Source organism: Sceloporus occidentalis, unplaced genomic scaffold (assembly GCF_023333645.1).
Source record: "Sceloporus occidentalis isolate IW3139 unplaced genomic scaffold, rSceOcc1.0.p SCAF_162, whole genome shotgun sequence".
NCBI lineage: Eukaryota > Metazoa > Chordata > Lepidosauria > Squamata > Phrynosomatidae > Sceloporus > Sceloporus occidentalis.
Genome location: NW_028317142.1, coordinates 1,333,711 through 1,353,014, shown reverse-complemented (window position 1 = coordinate 1,353,014; position 19,304 = coordinate 1,333,711). Strand labels below are relative to the sequence as shown.

Here is a 19,304-nt window from a genome sequence, read left to right as displayed (position 1 = left end):
TTTTTTGCTTTCTTCTACACGTTATGGGGCAATAAGTACAAGTAGCGTTTTGCTAATTCAAAACCATTTTTCTCTGAATCTGGTAATTCTGTCTCTATGTGGTATTTGGGGCATCTTTGAAGCCAGCAAATTAAATTTACCCCACCAAACCATATATTTTTGAAAACTAGACACCCCAGGGTATTTTAGATGCTGATAGTTTAACCCTTTCCATGCACTAATCCTACCACCAACCCTTGTCAAAGTTTGGGATAGTAATTGTTTTTGGTGTTTTTTTCACATACTTTGTACTTCAGGTGTGAAATTACAGCTCCTGGTATATGTTGCTGTCACACAACACCCAGATATGTGTCCAGCAACATCTCCTGAGTACATTGATACCCCACATGCATGGGTTTGTCAGATTGTTTGGGGGCAAAAGGGCCACATTTGGAACATGAGCAATTCAAATTCAGTAGGAATTTTACATCTGGGTAAAGAAAAATGCTTGTACCCAACTATCAGTAGGGACAGGTTACAAGAAAGCCTGGCCTATCTCCAAGAAGGGATTTGATCTAGCACCTTAAGTGGTCCCTCATGCCACGGAATGGACACAGGGGTCACTTGACAGTGCAAATAAAAACGCTTAAAAATGGTGGAGCAAATAAAAGCTAAAAAACAGTAAATGTAACAAAAAATTAAAAAAAAATACAAAAATGGAGCAGGAACAAAAAAAAAATTAAAAATGGGAAACTGTGTGATACAGCTTGAAGCAGTCACCGACACAGAGTGCAGGTTTTCCAGGGCAATCTGGACAGTAAAATGTGGTGTCCTTTCTTTGCCCCCTGCTGTAGCATACCCTGCATCTCTTTTGGGGATTCTGCTTCTTTGCTGTAGGGGGGATTTTAAAAATAAAATGGGTAGCCCCAATTCTGTTGGTTCCCATCACTACTTCGGGACCAGGTGCATCACGGTACAAGATACCTGAAATTACTTCGAGCTGAAACTGCAAAAAAGACAGCTTCAGCCCAGTGTCTGCTTTTTTGTGCAGCAAAAAAGCGTTATAGGTTGCAATTTGCATTAGATAAATTGCAACCTTCTTGTACCAGGCCTTTGTCTTCCTCATAATGAGGTAGGGCTGTAGGAGTTGATCTGACAGATCAACTCCACCCATGTCCTTGTTATAGGCCCTGATGCACACTGGCTTTGTAGTGACCCCAGCTCTGCCACGGACAGAAACCTCCACGGTTCTCTCATCGTGGATGGTGCTCAGCATGCACACCTCTTTTCTGTCCTTGAACTTCAATGCCAAAAGCTCCTCTTGGCGTAGAGCTGAGGTCTCCCCCTTTCCTAGCCGGGTTCGTACCAGGCGTTGTGGGAAACCCAAGCGGTTCTTTTTTATAGAACCGCAAGCTACCGTATCGAAACAATACAGCAGCTTGAACAAAGGGACGCTTGTATAGAAGTTATCTACATACAAGTGGTAGCCTTTGTTCATAAGGGGGAATATTAGGTCCCAAACAATCTTGGCACTGGTGCCCAGATGATCTGGGCAACCTGGAGGGTCAAGGTAGCTATCCTTACCCTCGTATACCCGGAAGGCATGAGTATATCCTGTCTCGCTCTCGCAGAGCTTATACACCTTCACTCCATACCTGGAGCGCTTGGAAGGAATATACTGCTTGAATCCCAACCTTCCTTTATATTTCATTAGGGATTCATCCACGCAGATATTTTTTCCAGGTGTATAAACCTCTGGAAACCTGGCAGCGAGATGGGTAATCAGGGGGCGGATTTTGTACAGCCTATCAAACTGGGGGTCCTCCTTAGGGGGGCACAGGCTGTTGTCGCTAAAATGCATGAAACGAAGAATCATTTCATACCTTTGCCTAGTTATAGTTTGGGCAAAAATGGGGGTACTAAAGATGGGGCTGGTGCTCCAGTAGGAGCGGATGGAGGGCTTTTTTATAATGCCCATTAACATTGTGAGTGCCCAGAATTTAAGAAATTCTGGCACGTCAATGGGAGTCCATGGCTGTTTTGCCCAAAAAGAATTAGGGCTAGCAGCACGGTGCTGCTGGGCATAAATGTTTGTTTGTGTGACAATGTCTCCCAAGACATCGTCTCCCAAAAAAACCTGCACAAATTGCAGTGGAGTGAATCCTGTAACATCAATATTGATGCCAGGAATTCCAGAAAAAGGAGGGATAGCTGGCTTGTACCTATTAGGCGCTACCCATGCCTCTGGTGCACTGCCACGACTACGTGTGGTAGGCGTCCTAACAGCCACAGATACATCACTAGATGTATCTGTGAACTGACCAACGTCAAAATCTGACGCTGTATCAGTGGCCTCAGAATCTGTGGCCAAAAAGGCATACGCCTCCTCAGCCGTATACCGCTGCATGGTAAGAATTGCAGCAAAAATAGTGGGGAAGGAAAGGGTTAATGGCTATAATAAAAAATAAAAAAAAAACCTAAAAAAAGTAAAAAAAACTAAAAAAAGTAAAAAAACATGTAAAAAAAAAACAACCCAAAAACAATTGCCACTATGCAAGATCACTGTTTATGCAGTGATCAATGGCAATGAAGGGGTTAATATTATATGGGTGACTCTTATAAGAGCCTTTGGATCAATATATATATATTTTTATTAGGGAATACCTGAAATACCAGAACACACTGATCTGTCTCTCTCCCTCACTAGAAGCAAGTGAAGGAGGGAGGCAGATCCAATACTGATCAAAGGCAATGTTTAGAAAACATTGCCTTTGATTTATCAAATCATGATCACTCTTATGAGTGATCTGACCACTAGGGGTGTTATTCACTGGATGTCCATGACATCCAGCAACACCCCCCCGATGATGTCAGCAGGCTCCGCCCCCCGGCTTGATGGGCGCCGCCATCTTGAAACACCGCGTGTGTTTCGAAGACACCGGCACCGGGAAGGTAAGTTGAGCATTTAGGAAGCGATCGCGAGTCGCTTCCTTTGCTAAACAGGTGTTGCAAAGATGCCTCGATACTGAGGCATCTTAGCAACACCAGCTAAGCAAAGGAAGCGACTCGCGATCGCTGCCTAAACCCGTTTTTCGGCGGCGGGCGCCGCCATGTTTGAAAGACGTGCAGTCTTTCAAACATGTTTTTTTTTTGCTCCTAGGAGCGATCGGGGGGGGGCGGGAATGTTTTTTTTGGTGTTGCTCAATGCCTCGATGTCGAGGCATTAGAGCAACACCGTTTGAGTGAAAAAATCGATCACGGATCGATTTTTTCACCCGTTTAAAGACGTGCCGGTCCTGGCACGTCAATTGTCATAATCGTCACGATTTTCAGTGACGTGCCCGGACCGGCAATTGTCACGAAGGGGTTAATGTTTTTACTTTAACCCTTTCCATGATTTTTGGGAAGATACAGCGCTAATTTTAGCACTTGCTCATAATAATAAACTTTATTTTATTTTATTCTTTTTTTGGACTTTTTTTTAAAGCTTTTTTGTCCATATTTTTTATTCTTTTTTAAATATTTTACTTATCATATTGTGATTAGAAAGCTGGGCTTCATTGTTGATCTCATCCTAAACTCTTTTAAAACGGGCGTCCGCCATGGCAGATGTTGGCACCCCGGGGAGGGTTGCTGAATGCCATCTACACACTTTCTAAGCTTGTTTAATGAAATGACGTCAATGGGCTTTAAGGGGTTAAAAAAGATCATTATGAAAGGTAACATTGGATAAAGGAGCCCAGATCTGACATAATATTTTATATATGTTTTATATAAAATATAACATCACCAAATTTGGAATTGAATGAGAGGTATATACCATATTTTTAAAATTAAATATTTTTAACTTCCAAAAAGTGTGGACTTGAACTGTTTTTCCAATTTCTGACTATAGCAATTTTAGTAGCTAAAAAATATTCAGAAATATATTTCAGTAACTTAGATGAATTTCTAGAAATATTATCTGGTAATGAACCCAAACGAGCTTCCTCTGGTAGTTTGAAATATATTAGATTTAATTTTGTGACAAGACCAAATTATATGAGTTAGGATACCTTTTTCTCCACAAGCTCTCCAACAATTATTCAGTCTATTTGGAAACATATGGTGGAGTTTGTCTGAGGTTCAATACTACCAAAACATTTTTTTTAATAATTTCCAGATTAGCACATCTAGACATTTTGGAGTATTTACAAATGTTTTCCATTGTTCTATTGTAAATTGTGTTTCTAATTCTTCCCATTTTGTCATATAAGGTAACTTATCTTGAGTCAACTGTTTGTGTAGGAAAATATAACAATCTGAAATAGCCCTTTTGATGTTAGCATTTTGTTTACATAGATCAGTAAGGATTAATGTTGGTCTATTTCCAAGTGAATAAACAATGTCTTATTTGTAAATATATAAAAAAAATGATAATTAGGTATTCCCCATTTTTGTTTCAATTTATCAAAAGAGAAGGTGTGCAAATTAAATAAATCACTTACTTTCCGTATACATTTTCAAACCAGGGTGATCAGTCTATCTGAGGAATTAAATAACTGAGTATTTGAAATGGAGTGATCATGTAAACCTTATATAGTTCAGGGCACATTTTGGCAGCCGAATCCCTAGCCGAATGCCAAGTTAATGGCTACTTTGGAAGTAGTAAGAGTGAGCTTTTTTTTTGGAGGTGTTTACAAAGACAAAATAATTCAGCTAGTCTGTAAGAGTTTAACATAGTATTCTCTATATGTTTTTTTGTTTTTTTATGCAGAAGAGTGAGAGGGTGCGGCCCGCGTAAGATCGGCAGCCAGGGCAACCGATCTTACGCGGGCCGCACCTCGAGCCCTGCTACTTACCTGTGGGAGGGTCTTCTGTACTGCATAGAGGAAGCGGAACCTAGCAGAGTTCACGTGACATCACATGACTCTGCTCCAGTCCTGCTTCCTCTGTGCAGTACCAGAGAACGCAGAGGGAGGCCGCGCCCTCTGCTGAAGTCTGTGAGCGGCATCGAGGAGCTGCAGTGCAGGTAAGGGGGTGGGGAGGGTGTTTGAATGAGTATGCGTGATTGAGGGAATTAATCTGTGAATGAATGAGTATATGAATGAATGAGTGTGTGATAGCATGGATGTGTAAGTGCTGGAACCTAGGCATGATGGGACTGTGATTGCTGTTAGCAATCACACTCCTATCATGCCAAGTCAGCCAGTATATGCTGAAACCTAGCTAGCTGCCCCCCTTGTGTATTGATGCTGCTGTGTATTGATGCTAACAGCAATCACAGTCCCATCATGTCTAGGTTCCAGCATATACTGGTTGGATGTGTAAGTGCTGGAACCTAGGCATGATGGGACTTTGATTGCTGTTAGCAATCACACTCCTATCATCCCAAGTCAGCCAGTACATGCTGAAACCTAGCTAGCTGCTCCCCTTGTGTATTGATGCTGCCAGCAGTATGGGGTCTACACCTCACTTACAGCCACCCTGTACCAGCATGTACTGGCTGACCTGGTATGATAGGAGTGTGATTGCTAACAGCAATCAAAGTCCCATCATGCCTAGGTTCCAGCACTTACACATCCAACCAGTAAATGCTGGAACCTAACAGCAATCACAGCAAGCACAGTCCCATCATGCCTAGGTACCAGCATTTACTGGTTGCCTGGGTATGATAGGAGTGTGATTGCTGTGTGGGCAGTGTGGACGCCAGGGCTGGCTTTGGGGTGTGCAACCTGTGATCTATGCCTGTAATTTAGGGGGTTTTAAATATACCTTTTAATGACGTGTTTTTATGTGAATTCCAATTGATCTATACCTGCAAAGCTGCGTTTTTGCGTTATTCTGTAGATCCATATCTATATATTTCCATACATTATTTATGTATACCTGCAAATACAGTGTTTGTATGTCTTATTCAGTTGATTAATACCTTTTAAACACTGTCTTTTTTTTTTTTTTGATGCGGAGGAGAGAGAGGGACGCCTAGCAACGGCTTGGCACCCCTCGTTCTCCCCCGCATTAAAAAAAAAAAAAAGACAGCGTTTAAAAGCCGCTCGCTGCTGCCCGCTGCTTCACTGCTGAGTGCCGAAATATGACGTCATATTACGGTGCTCAGCAGTGAAGCAGCAGGCACCGCAGCAGTGCAGGAAGACAGAAGACTCCCGTCGCTGGACCTCAAGGTGAGAGAACTACAAAGGGGGAGAGGAAGAGGGTAGTAGGGAAAGGGGAGGGAAAAGGGTTAGAAAGTGACAAGGGAGGGAGAGGGGGTAGTAAAGAGTGTGAATTAATGTGTGGAAGTTTGGACAGTTTCAGTGCTTGCCATAGGCGCTATTTTCACTAGATACGCCTCTGGTTAAAAGTACCCATTCCACCTATATTGATAGCTAATCTTATAAGGTTGTCTCCTTATAAGGCCTTATAAGGAGTGGGTCCGCCACTCTAAGAGGCCGGGAAGCCCCCACCAGGGCCAGCCTTAGTGGTCTGTGGCCGTACAGGGCTTACATTAAAATCCGCCACGGGTCCGCCACTCTAAGGGGTCGGGAAGCCCCCACCAAGGCCAGCCTTATGGGTGTGCGGCCGCACAGGGTTTAAATTAAAACATCGGGGGGGTTTTTTAACTTTATTTAACATCCTCCATGTTAAATAAAGTTAACAAAAACTTTATTTAACATGGAGGATGTTAAATAAAGTAAAAAAAACACAAACCCCTTAGAGTGGTGGACCCGGTCGCAGTTGCGGCGGGCTTAAGGGGCAGGTGCCCCTTATGTCCTGCGTTAATGCGGCCGTAGAGGCCGCATAGGCCCAGTCAGTTCGGTCCTGACTGGGCCTATTTTAAGGTAGGGGCCTGGAGCTGCAGCTCCATCAGCCCCTAAATCAATCCGGCCCGGCCCACCGGGCCCGGTTTGCCCGATAGCCAGTCCGGGCCTGACTGAACTACAAAATGCCATGTTTAGGAAAAGTAGCTTAAGTTGTTCTGTACACACCTGACTGGAATGAATAATCATAACATATCTCCTGAAATTTCCCGTTTAGTTACGTAATTTCACTTCCTTGCCAATGTATATTTCTCCATCAGAAACATCCTGCCAACTTTTTAAGGAATCTAGTGACTCTGGTATATTTGGTTAGTATTTAACATGAATCCACATATTGTGTGGTCTTGGAATAATATGAAAAAACTATTTGGGGTGCAAAATGCAGCCTAGATTAAAGAATAATCCTTTGGAATTTAAAAACATCTGTATGATCATATGTATGTATCTGGATATTGCAGCAATGCACTTCCATTTAATAAGACGATTATTATTGCTTATCACTGATATTGTGGAGATACTTTTTTTACTTATATATAGATACATAAAAAAACACACACACTGACACCAGTACGGTCCACACGCACACACTACTTCCCCTCCCGCTTTCCATAGGAGCTGCCATGCCCCCTGCCTCTCTTATTGCACGGCCACATAATGCATGTTATGTGGCTTTGCTAGGAACCCTAGTTACCAGGTGCCTGGGTGCTGTATACTCACAGCCCCTTACCCAGCAGCCAATCAGGGGGCTCAGCCTCCCTGCTTCAAGAGACCAGGGAGCCCAATCCCCCCGGCTTGGCCAGGCCTGGTACAGTACCACGTGCCCCCCCCCCGATGTATGTCAAGGATAGCCTTTGTACTTGGACTAATGTGTTAATTGGATCCACTTTTTTGGGGCTCCCATTTAACCCATTACTTTACATTTAATGTGAATCCTTTGTATATATTGTTTGAGTGCAGTGTGAATACTATTTTTTGAGTATAGTTATATACCTGTGACTCAGACACTGTTATTTGCTCATTATAGCAGGGAAAGAGGGCAGACTGCACCAACAATGAAGGCTCCTTATTGCCCGAGCAGAACTCCAACCAGATCCCACAAACATTTAAACAAATTCAAAAAACGCTCAGCAATTGGATAAATGAGTGCAAAAATTCCACATATTTATCCTATTGCTGAACATTTTTTGAATTTGTTTAAATATTAGCTCATCACAGACTTTTCCCTTATCAAATGGGGATATCACAAAATCAATAAAATTGCCTCAAAAGTATGATGCTCGCAGAATTTATTATAAACTTGCATGTAAAATGGGAAAAAAATATATCATTGTAGGAAATTGTAGGGGATCTACATGTACAAACTTTAGTGGATATTTGTTAAGAGGATCCCATGGGGGCCTACATGCTCAACTTCAACCTACGTTCTTTAGGGATGATGCAGATTTATGTGACAAGTGGATCTGAGATTTTTAACAAATGCTGTGTGGACTTGATGGTGCAAACCATAGAAAAATTTAGGTGGTCTTGAGAAACAAAGAGGAACTGAAGACTATGGTCTATAAAACAATTAAAGGATAAACTCGACAAATTTAGGAAATATACACAGGAACATAAAAAGAGTAATAGAGTAAAAGAGTTTATACTTGGTACATAACGGAGCTACCAACGTTCTTCCTACAACAGACAATGGAAATACAGAATGACAGAGATTACATTTCCTGACATATCTGTTAGGAATAATTTCCTGCAATTTGAAAATTTCCATCTACCTCATCTAAAAAGAAAGGATTAAAAGCAAAAGTGTCATGGTGGGGGGAGGATACTCTGAAGGAGTCCCTCAATGAAATGCATATAAAGTTTAGGGAGAGAGATTAATGGGAATCACTGTTGAATCAACAGGGTCAGGGATTGGACTCCCCTAGCATGGAAAATGAATAAAACAAATCAGTCTCTATTATGTATTATGCATGAAAAAATACAGAAAGGGAACCACACCTTAAAAAGCATACACATTTAGATCCTGGGGTGCTGCTGAAATCACCAACATGTACACACAACAAACCAAGAGATCAGCACACACCCATCAAATACTATTTAAAAGTGCCTTCTCTGGACACCATTAATGAGGTGGGGTGCTTAACCTTAAGGTTTGGTGAAAACCTGAAAATATGCCCAAAAAATACAGAAAGGGAAGCACACCCTAAAAAGCATACACATTCAGATTCTGGGGTGCTACTAGATCCATCAGAGAAAGTGGCTACAGGAGGAAACTGTAGGACCTCACAGCACAGGTGAAAGGCCTACCTGGTGGCGGACCAGTGGCTAGGTGACACACACTGTAGTGTTTAACTTGATCACTTAGGTACAAATAGAACCTGAAGCTTGCTACACAGTCTAATAAACAGGGATGGAAGGGCAAAACAGAGGAGCTCTACAGGAAAACGTGTAACACTTGATGCACCAAGTCACCAACAATGAGGTCGACTTCGTCTGTGGCAATCAACGTCAATAGGTAGCAGTCTGAAGGTTTTATAGGGACATGCGGGATCCAAACTCTACTGTATCCACTTACATCTTAGCTATGCCCTGCCTTAATCCTCTACCGGATAGGTTCACTAAGGGACACATCTCCTTGTTTGTGATTGGTTAGGTGATGTACATGTATATGGCATTTCCTAAGACAAAGCAATCAAGAAATCAAGGGCTCCTGGCAGCTATTAATAAAAGCTATATTATATTGTGTAAGATTATTAAAACCAGCGATGAATGAGTATCCCATATATATAGTATAGTCAAATTTGTCAATTACACGTATTAATTATTCTGTCAGACCAGTGATGTATGAATCCATTAATTTTATTTAATTAAACTAATGAATTGATAATTTTTTATCCAAATTTATTATAAATGATTGTATATATTCATAAAAATATATTTTTTAGGACCTTTCATAACTATTGCAATTAATAGAAAATACTATATTTGTGTAATGATGGATTTCTTCTCAGATAGATCAAAGATGAGAGTTGGTACCGTGTTAGCCGTATAATTAAAGGAGATAAGTGGAGTTTGAATGATACCTTTATTGGCTAAGTGAGTAAATATAGATTGCAAGCTTTCAAGACCTCTCAGGTCCTTTTATCAGGCATGTTATACAAAAATGTGATAAACCTCTCAGATAGATCAAGGAAGAATGAAAGGTAAACAAGATTTCTATTCTTTAAGAAAAGGGGTATAATGAAACCCCTTGTTGAAGCCATTGGGGAAAAGAGTAGCCAAAGATCTTCCATGATTCTCTCTGCAATCATTTTCACTCACATTGCTCTTTTTGGTCCAGTTGTAATTTTTCCATTCCTATATAGGTAAGGTTTTGAGAAATTCCTCCATGGCACGCCTTCAAATGGCATGAGATGGGTGTATCATTCACTCCCTAGTATATCTGATATGCTCCATTATTCAGCGTTTCAGAAGACGAAAGTTATGCTTGCACCATCCCAGAAAAAGATTAGCATAGGTTGCCGGGCATAGGTGTGCCTGGAAATTGTTTATACATTTTCCCATTGAAAAGTAAATAATATTTTAGTACAAAATCCAATAATTCTAGAATAAATATACAGAACGTTTGAGAATAATCACAGAAGATGAGAAAATGCTTGACAGCCTCCAACCCCCAGTAATTAGGATATTGCTATAAAGATACTCAACTTCAAGTCAACAAAGCTGTATCTGATAACTTGTTATTTTATGCCATGAGTTGTATCTTTTACAAAAGATGGATGTAGGATTTGTTCAAGGAACTACTCACTGGCTTTTTTACACAATTAATTATTCCCAAATGAATCTTACAAAATCACCTATATATGTCCTAATATCACCTATATTTGTTCTTAATTCAGCAGGTGCTCTGTGACATTATTAGGACAATGGATCTCATGAGGATTTATTGTTTCAATATCTTGTATAGCTAGTCCGACAAACATGTCTATGCTTGAAGAAATCGTCAACAGGGAAGTCAATTAGTTGCTAGTTTTTTATCCATCTCCTGTTCCTTCAAACGTTTTGTCAATACTTGTAAAGTGTCACAATCATGAATCAAAAATCCTAGTGATTTGGCCTGTCGTTCTTTCAACAAAATAAACGTAGAGCTTTTTTCCTGGCAAACAAATTAATCTCTTTAATCCAGGTGAACTGATCAATGGAAGGTACAAAAGTCAATTATTTTGATAATAAAGAGCAATGGTCAATAATCAATTCACTATCGTTCAGTTTTTGATTGTTTGATTGTATGACCATTACAAACCATTTCTTGGAGTTTTTGTCGTTCAGTCACAGTTGTGCCTGTTATTGGATCTAAAATATGTTTTTTTAGTATCATTGGTAGTCAGTTGGGGTGTATGTGAATCAGAATCCACTTGTGGGTTAAGATGGTCAGTATCAGAGAACTCTGATTGGGATTAGTGTTTTATGCCATTTCTTATATTGAATATTATTCCATGTTTTAGATACCTCGTTGGCGTTTATATCTGTTATGGTTTTCCCTATTATGGGTGATCAGCTTTAAATTTAACTTTTAGTCTTCTGCATCAATTATGCCACAAAAGCTATGTTGTTTCCATGTTGTTATGTTTATCCAGCCCCATCCTATAACACCTAGAGGTAGAAGGAGTTGAGGTATTTTAGCAGACCGACACCCCAACCCTTTCTAGCACTAGTCGCTGTCACAGCAACATCTAGGACAGCAACAAGATGTAGGGATTCATATTGAAAAGGGTGGTAGTGTGGGATAGTTTTTAGTCCTTTCCAATTTCAATTTGGCACTTCCTCCTTCTCTAAAGATAGGGACTACTGTTCCTATAATTAGGAATTAATTTTCTGCTTAAAAATGTATTGTAATCCACATAAACTAAACTGTAGTTTATTTTTGTTCTTTCTAAGCTATATTATTTCTGATGCAAAAAGCAGGATCCTGAGCTATCATCAGATACATTCCATTATATAATGTCTTATTGTGATTCTTTCATGTTTTATGACACTAACCCTAAAAATCTGGGGGATAGCATTTTCCCCTTAAGATACCCCTTTCTTTCTCCCCATCAGATACCTCTTCTCACTATCCCCTACCCCACTTTCTCCCCATGTACGTTTAATACATTAAATATACGAACAAAACAGCTAATCGTTGTAACAAAAACATTTTTTAAATTGAAAAATTTGACCCTAGGCAAGCATTTCCTTGGACCCCACTCCACAGCATGCAATCATTCCCTCCGCTCTCGCACCAAAAAAATATTTGCCACACTGACTGCAGATTAGGGGAAGACTGTGAGAGTCACTGCAGCCTTCCCTCCTTCTAATCCCACCGTGACATTGAGAGGTCCTCTCCCTAGTAATCATCCCCAGAGTCCCTTTGTCCCCTCATCCACTAAGCCATACCTCTCTTTTACTTACTCCCTGTAGTTCAGGTATAGATCAAATAAACAACACATATAAACAGCACGTGCATGTATAGATCAACTGAGTAAGACATACAAACTAGATTTGTGCATTCGTCTTCAAGCGAACATGAAAACGAACACGAAGAGTGCGTTTTCGTGTTTGTTCCGAAGACATGAAGAAAAGAAGACAGCAGTGGTAAAACGTAGACGAAGACGAAGACACACACACAAAGAATCTTCGTGATCGTCTTCGTCTACTAATCTCCCCGGTCCCTTCCCCATCTAGCCTACCTTATCTTCACGGCATCGCGAGAGTTGACGGAAGTGGAAATCCGTAGGTTCGCCGTCAGGGGTTACAGGGCAGTGTGAGTGAGCCTATTGGTTGCCTACAGGGACCTCCTCTGGCATCAACCAATTGGTTGATGCCAGAGGAAGACCCTGCAGGTGACCAATAGGCTCACTCGCACGGCCTTTTTAACTCCTGACAGCGAACCTACTGATTTCCGCTCCTGTTAACCCCTGCAATGCTGCGTTAGATAACGGCAGCAGAAATCCATAGGTTAAAGAGCCGTGCAAGCGACCAATAGGCTCACTCGCACGGCCCCTTAACTCCTTAAGGTGCAACAAGTTACGGCACCAGGATTTCAAAAGTCTGTATGAGCGACAAATAGAGTCGCTCGTACAGACTTTTAAAATCCTAATGCAGCCACTTGTCTATCAGTTAAATGTCCGTACAAGCAACTGTATTGGTCGTTCGTACGGACATTTAACTGATAGAGCAGGGAGACCAGCGGTTTCTCCCGGCCAAGTTACGGCACCAGGAGTTTAAAAGTCTGTACGAGCAACTCTATTGGTCACCAGCAGGGGGCTCCTCTGCCATCAACCATTGGCTGATGGCAGAGGAGCTCCCTGCTGGCGACCAATAGAGTTGCTCATACGGACATTTAAACTCCTGGCGCCAGAGCTGCTGCGGTACATGTTAACCCCGTATTAACCCCTTATAAAAAATGGAAAAAACAAACACGAAGAATGTCCACGAATATTCGCCCGAAGAGAAGACAGGAACGGGCGAATACTCGCGGAATACGAAGATTTTTTTTTTGCCGAAGACGTACACGAAGAGCCCCCTGGTGCCCAAGTCTAATACAAACCCTATATTTGCAGGTACAGAAACATAGCATAGCAGGTATAGATCAACACATTAACACACAACACAGCTTTGCAAGTATAGATTAATTGAAATTCACATGTGAACTCAGCACTGAAGGTATAGATCAAATAAACAGAATAAGACATACAAACTCTGTATTTGCAGGTATATATAAATAATGTATGGAAACATAACATAGCAGGTATAGATCAACAGAATAACACACAAACCCAGATTTGCAGGTATAGATCAACTGGAAATCACATGTAAACTCACCATTAAAGGTATAGATAAAGCCCCCTAAATTACAGGCATAGATCAGAGGCCAGCCCTGGCATCCACATTACCAACATAGAACCTGTGCAGCACCCAGATTAGACAAACAGATTACAGTGCTGAGTGAGCCAACTTTGTCCCCAAACAGCCCAGCGTGAGCCAACTTTGTCCCTAAATAGTCCAGCGTGAGCAATCTTTGTCCCCCCAACCAGCCCGTCCTGTGCCATGTTTGTCCAATAAACACCCTGTCTGTGCCATCTTTGCCTTTCCCTAAATCACATCCATGATACACATATCCATTAATGCATTTTCACAAATCATTCAAGCAATTCATCCACACAGTAATTCATTCTCCCACTCATTCACACAATTCATCCACAAATTAATAAATTCATTTTCTCTCATTCTCACTCCCCCCTATTCCCCCTTTTCTCGCTATCTACCCCCTCTTTCCCTCTTCCCCCTTTTCTCACTATCTACCCCCTCTCCCCCTTCTAACTATCTACCCCCTCTCCCCTTCTCACTATCTATCCTCTCCCTCTTTGTAGTTCACTTACCTTGCTGAAGTCCTGAGGTCATATTCTGGCGCTCAGCGTGAAGTGCCGGCATCAGGACAGAGGCCTTGCGCTCCAACCACCGCAGTCAGAGCAGCGCTGGGCGGGTGCTGGCAGCGGAGGCAGAGGGGCACTACCCCCACCTTATTGTACACCTTGATCATGTCTTACCATTTCCCATCATTTGGTACTTTAATTACATACTTAATATAACATCTAAATCAGGGGTTCTCAAACTGCGGCCCTCCAGCTGCTGCAGGACTATATCTCCCATAATGCTCCTTCAGCTAAGGGGCTGGCTGAGGAGTATGGGAGATGTAGTCCTGCAGCAGCTGGAGGGCCGCAGTTTGAGAACCCCTGATCTAAATACAGGTTTATTGTTCTGTGGAATACGGCCATAGCGCAAAAAACTTGTTTAACCTGGAACGTTCACATTGGCTAGATATAATGTGGTCAACATACTAATCAGAATATGTTTAACATATTATAGTAATAGTTATCTGCTAAAAGTTTAGCGCAAAACACACAATTGTGCTTGAAAGAGGGGGGTAAATATAATTTGTTTAAACGTACATTTTAATTGTATCCCCTTGAGTGAAAAAATATGCCCTAAATTACTCTGTCAAAACTGAACTATCCCTTAGCCAACATCTGGCAATAGTAACAAAAATTGGTGAGCAGCATATTACAATAGAACACACAGACACAGTCTGGACAGGAAAGAATCGTGAAGAGACACGTAGATCCTGGTCACCAAAGGATTCTCTGGGTCTCGAGTGCAAAACTTATGTCATATGATCTCACAGCAAGCAGCTGATATGAGTTATGTTCTCTCTGCCAGGAACCTCAAATTAATTTTTCAAGCTGTATTCTCATTCCTCAACAATTGAAAACAAATGCCATGGTTTCAATGATGAGCTTTGAAATTAAATTCTTTCCAGATCTTCCCAGCATCTTTTGTTTTTAATATGTCTATTCCCTGAGGTAAGGAATTCTCTTTTTCTGAGTCTTACGCTTTAGCCTCTATGGGGTAGAGTTCCCACATTGCATTCCCAAGAGTTTTTTGCATGTGCTATCAGACAGCCCAGCACAGTCTAAGGCTTGTCCTGTGTGTGCTGTTCATTATAACCTCAGTCATGAAAAGGTTAATTCTGAATGTCCAACTAAGACTCTTGTGATGCTCAGTTAGAAACACCAGTGATTGCCTATCCTTGTCCTCATAAATTATGTCATCCTATTTATTATTGATACGAACTAAGTACTTAATCTTAACTTTACCACCTCACCATAAGTACTATAGTACTACTCCATGTACACACCACATACCATGCATATCATTTTTATCTGTTATTGTAGAACAGATTTGAAAGTATGATCATTCAGAATATTGAAGGCAACCAAGTATTGGCGTTATCCCTGAGTTTTTGGCTATGGTCAAATTACGGTAAATAGTCATATTTTTAAGACATATCACTTTAGGTAATGGTATTCTGCCACTAAATGCTTAATCAGAATCCCAAGCCCCCCATTAACATTCAGGTGGTTTTATATATATATATATATATATATATATATATATATATATATATAGCCCAGGTAACTAGACATGGGTTTGTTAGTCATGATAGTCATGATAGTCACGATAGTCATGATAGTCATGTTTGAGTTTATCCTTGATATCAAACTGCATAAAGCTTTCTTTATAACCCAAACCAGAGTCTGGAATTGTTTAAACTTTGTTCCAGAATGCATAAAACACATGGTCGGTTCCTGTTAATCCAACAAAAATGTACTGAGAGTTACTGTTACAAAATTCAGATTAAGCAGTGTTCTCCGTTGGCAATGCTAAATGCGCCTCTATCTATATATGTCTGGATTATTTTTGTTCCATTACTCCATATAATGTAAAATTTAAAGGAGCCCTAAGAAAATGGTGAACGGGATTAGGGTGTGATGAAGTGAGGTAAAAAGTGAACTGGAAGATGAAAGAGGAAAACAAATTGAAAGGGGTGTGGGGAATAAAAGGGGAATTAGGGAAAGAGATAAGGATGCAAAGTGGATTAGAGAAGACCTATAGAGATGAATGGAAGGAGAGATGCAAAGGGGATGGAGAGGTGAGATCAAACGAGAGCAAAACAGAAATAGTAAAGATTAAGTAAGTAAGAGTAAATTATAAGGGAGGCGCAGAAAAATTGATCAGAAAAATGTTAACTAAATCACTATCTATAACTTCTAGGTTGCCAAATTCTCACAGATGTGAGGTCTTTAATTTAAAGTATATGTTTTATGGATAGGTTTGCAGAAGGGTTTTGGATTCCATTGTTTACATGTCAGATTTGCTATTCACTCATTCTACTCATCACAGTTTTTGTGATTTATGAGTTCCTTTAGCTTTACCTTGGTTGGCTTTCTTATATGGGTCCTCTATGACCATGAGAGTCCTAACAATTTCCCATCACTATAATTATATTGGTCTGCCTATATACACATCCCAGACTGGTAATGCAAACACACTGTTGGGATCTTCTCTAATTATATTCTGTGTTATAGACTAAACTTAACTCAACCTCCTTCTTCATTTGCCTTCCTTGTTTGACATCTGGCTGGCTGGATCCCAACCTACTGTGGTTTTCCCTTCAGTTATACAAACTTTCTAATAGTCATTTGCTTGATGTCCAAAAACGTACCCAGTGTCCATATGGGTGACATCATAAGGCCTGTATGTCAAAGTAGCACAAGGGGCAGGCCTAGCTAGCCACGTGGGATAGGTTATCCCTGCAATGGGTGGGCAAACTGCAAAAAGTATTCTGGGCTAGCTCCAGATACTATTGTATAGGAGAAAAAGTGGGTAAGGAGTGGGTGTAGCTAAACACTGTGCCCCCTGGCCCGAGAGAGAAGTGACCATCATTTCATAGCGGCAAGCATACAAATAATAAGCCAGGCACTTTTATACTCACAATAGCAAAATCCATAGTTCCCATGATGGTTTTTTAACGCAGGAACTTTCTGTAAAACCAGTCTTCAGCTTGGAATGTAGTGGAATTAACAGGGCAATCCGTCAATGAGAGTTGCGGGGCGTTAAAGTCCACAAAATGTATTGTACACCACACTTTTTACAAGTTCTTTTGTTAATGTGTTTTCCATGCAGTTTTAATTAAAAATGTGTGAAATGCGCTTTGCATTTTCCTATGAGCGACAGATTCGCGTTTTGTTGAAGAGACTTAAAATTTATTGCAGTACCAGAGCCACTAAGCTCCAGGTTTTGATTTCAGAGATATTCATTTTATTTGGTAACACAGAGTCCATGACATTTGCTTTAAGCTTTATGAGATGTGATGGAAATAGTCCAGCAGACCAACATAGGCTTTTATATTTCAAAGATCACTTCCTTCTGCTTTAGTGAAGAACAAGATGCCTTGTTCACAAAGAACAGAGCATGTTATCCAAAAGCAGTTTGTGAATGGGAATAATTAAGAAAAATAAACAAAAACAGAATCAACTATGACATCATTATTTACCTTGTGCTTTTAGTTATATATTCATATATATAGGTATATACTATAATATAGATATAAATATAGATTCTTATTTAATATTCACTTTAATTAGGTTAACCTAATGATGTGCATTGGCATAATCTGAAACAAAAGTTAAATGTTAAGCAAGACAGAACAATTAAATGGTTGTAGACAAGGCAGTTATTGCAACATACCTGTTTGTTTCAAAAGCAATGGTGAATAATTCCTTCCTTCCTTGAAACTATGAACTAAAACATGTAAAAAAAAAAGTGTAAACATAATAATCTTATTACAAAATGGTTATTCCAATAGCAGTTTTTTAGACTTATTTATATTTTTCATCTCCCAAACATACATAAGTGTTACTTTTTTTAGCTGTTGTACTTTTTTTTTTTTTTTTTTAGCCTACAACACCTGGTATTCCCAGGTGGTCTCCCATCCAGGTACTAACCAGGCCCAACCCTGCTTAGCTTCCAAGATCAGAGGAGATCGGGCACTTTCAGGGTGGTATGGCTGCAGGTAGCTGTTGTACTTTTAAACTGTTAGATGACTGACATTATAACTGTGATGGAATCTATTAACGGGTGCGGAAATCCGTAGGTTCGCCGCCAGGAGTTAAAGGGCCGTGCGAGCGACTCTATTGGTCGCCGGCAGGGGCCTCCTCTAGCATCAACCAACTCCCCTTTAACTCCTGATGGTGAACCTACGGATTTCCGCTCCCGTTAACCCCTGAAATGCTGTGTAGATAAGGTAGGCTAGATCGGGAAGGGACCAGGGAGATTAGTAAATGAAGGCGAGCACGAAGATTCATTGTGTTGTGTGTCTTCGTCTTCGTGTACGTTTTCCTGCCGCCATGTTCATTTCTTCGGTACTTGGACTGAACAACAAAAACACACCCTTTGTGTTCGTTTTCATGTTAGCCCGAATACAAATGCACAAGTCTAAAACTAACCATATGTAATCATGTTATTTTTAATATATATTGTTGTAGCAAAAATATTGTCAGAAATATATACATGTTACCTGTATAAATGTATTTTACAGATATTTGTCTGCTTTTCTAAAGAAAGTCTCTGTGCTCTTTTGAAGAATATACCTGATGGAAAAAAAGCGACAAGCATTCTGGCCAGGGTATCCCTGTCTCTGCCACTGCCTTCCGAACCTTATTCTTGATTGTTATTATTATTATTATTCAGAGAAATTTGCATGTCATGCAAAACTAACTAATAAAATGTTTGACTTCAGACAAAAAAAAGTAACTGATCACACATTAGTGTAATCTGGAGTCTGGACCAGTTACTACTGCTTTTACAGTGTCGGTCTTCTAACATTCCCAGGCTTTTCTGATCTCTGTAAACAATCCAAAAAACTTGTTCAGTTCCCACTCCTTATTATGTCTAAGGTCATTTATTTACTTTAAACATCATAATGCTTGATATAAAATTAAACCAAGGCATTAAAATGGATAAAAAAATGTTCAGTACAATGTCCAGAAGCGTTTTTCAGCAAATGTATTACATATTTTCAGGACTATCAAAGTTCTCTATATTCTTTTCACAAAATAGTATATATTTGTTCTACAATTGTCAGAGGGA

The 19,304-nt window shown here is 40.3% G+C and overlaps 2 non-coding genes across 2 annotated transcripts; both read right to left on the bottom strand.

Annotated features, from left to right (window-relative positions):
* Positions 1-485: 485 nt before the first annotated feature.
* Positions 486-615, bottom strand: LOC149279556 (small nucleolar RNA SNORA35). The gene has a single exon (XR_016278571.1). It is a non-coding gene; the product is annotated as a small nucleolar RNA SNORA35 (small nucleolar RNA).
* Positions 616-18,111: 17,496 nt separating this feature from the next.
* On the bottom strand, positions 18,112-18,230 carry LOC149279555 (5S ribosomal RNA). The gene has a single exon (XR_016278568.1). It is a non-coding gene; the product is annotated as a 5S ribosomal RNA (ribosomal RNA).
* Positions 18,231-19,304: the final 1,074 nt, after the last annotated feature.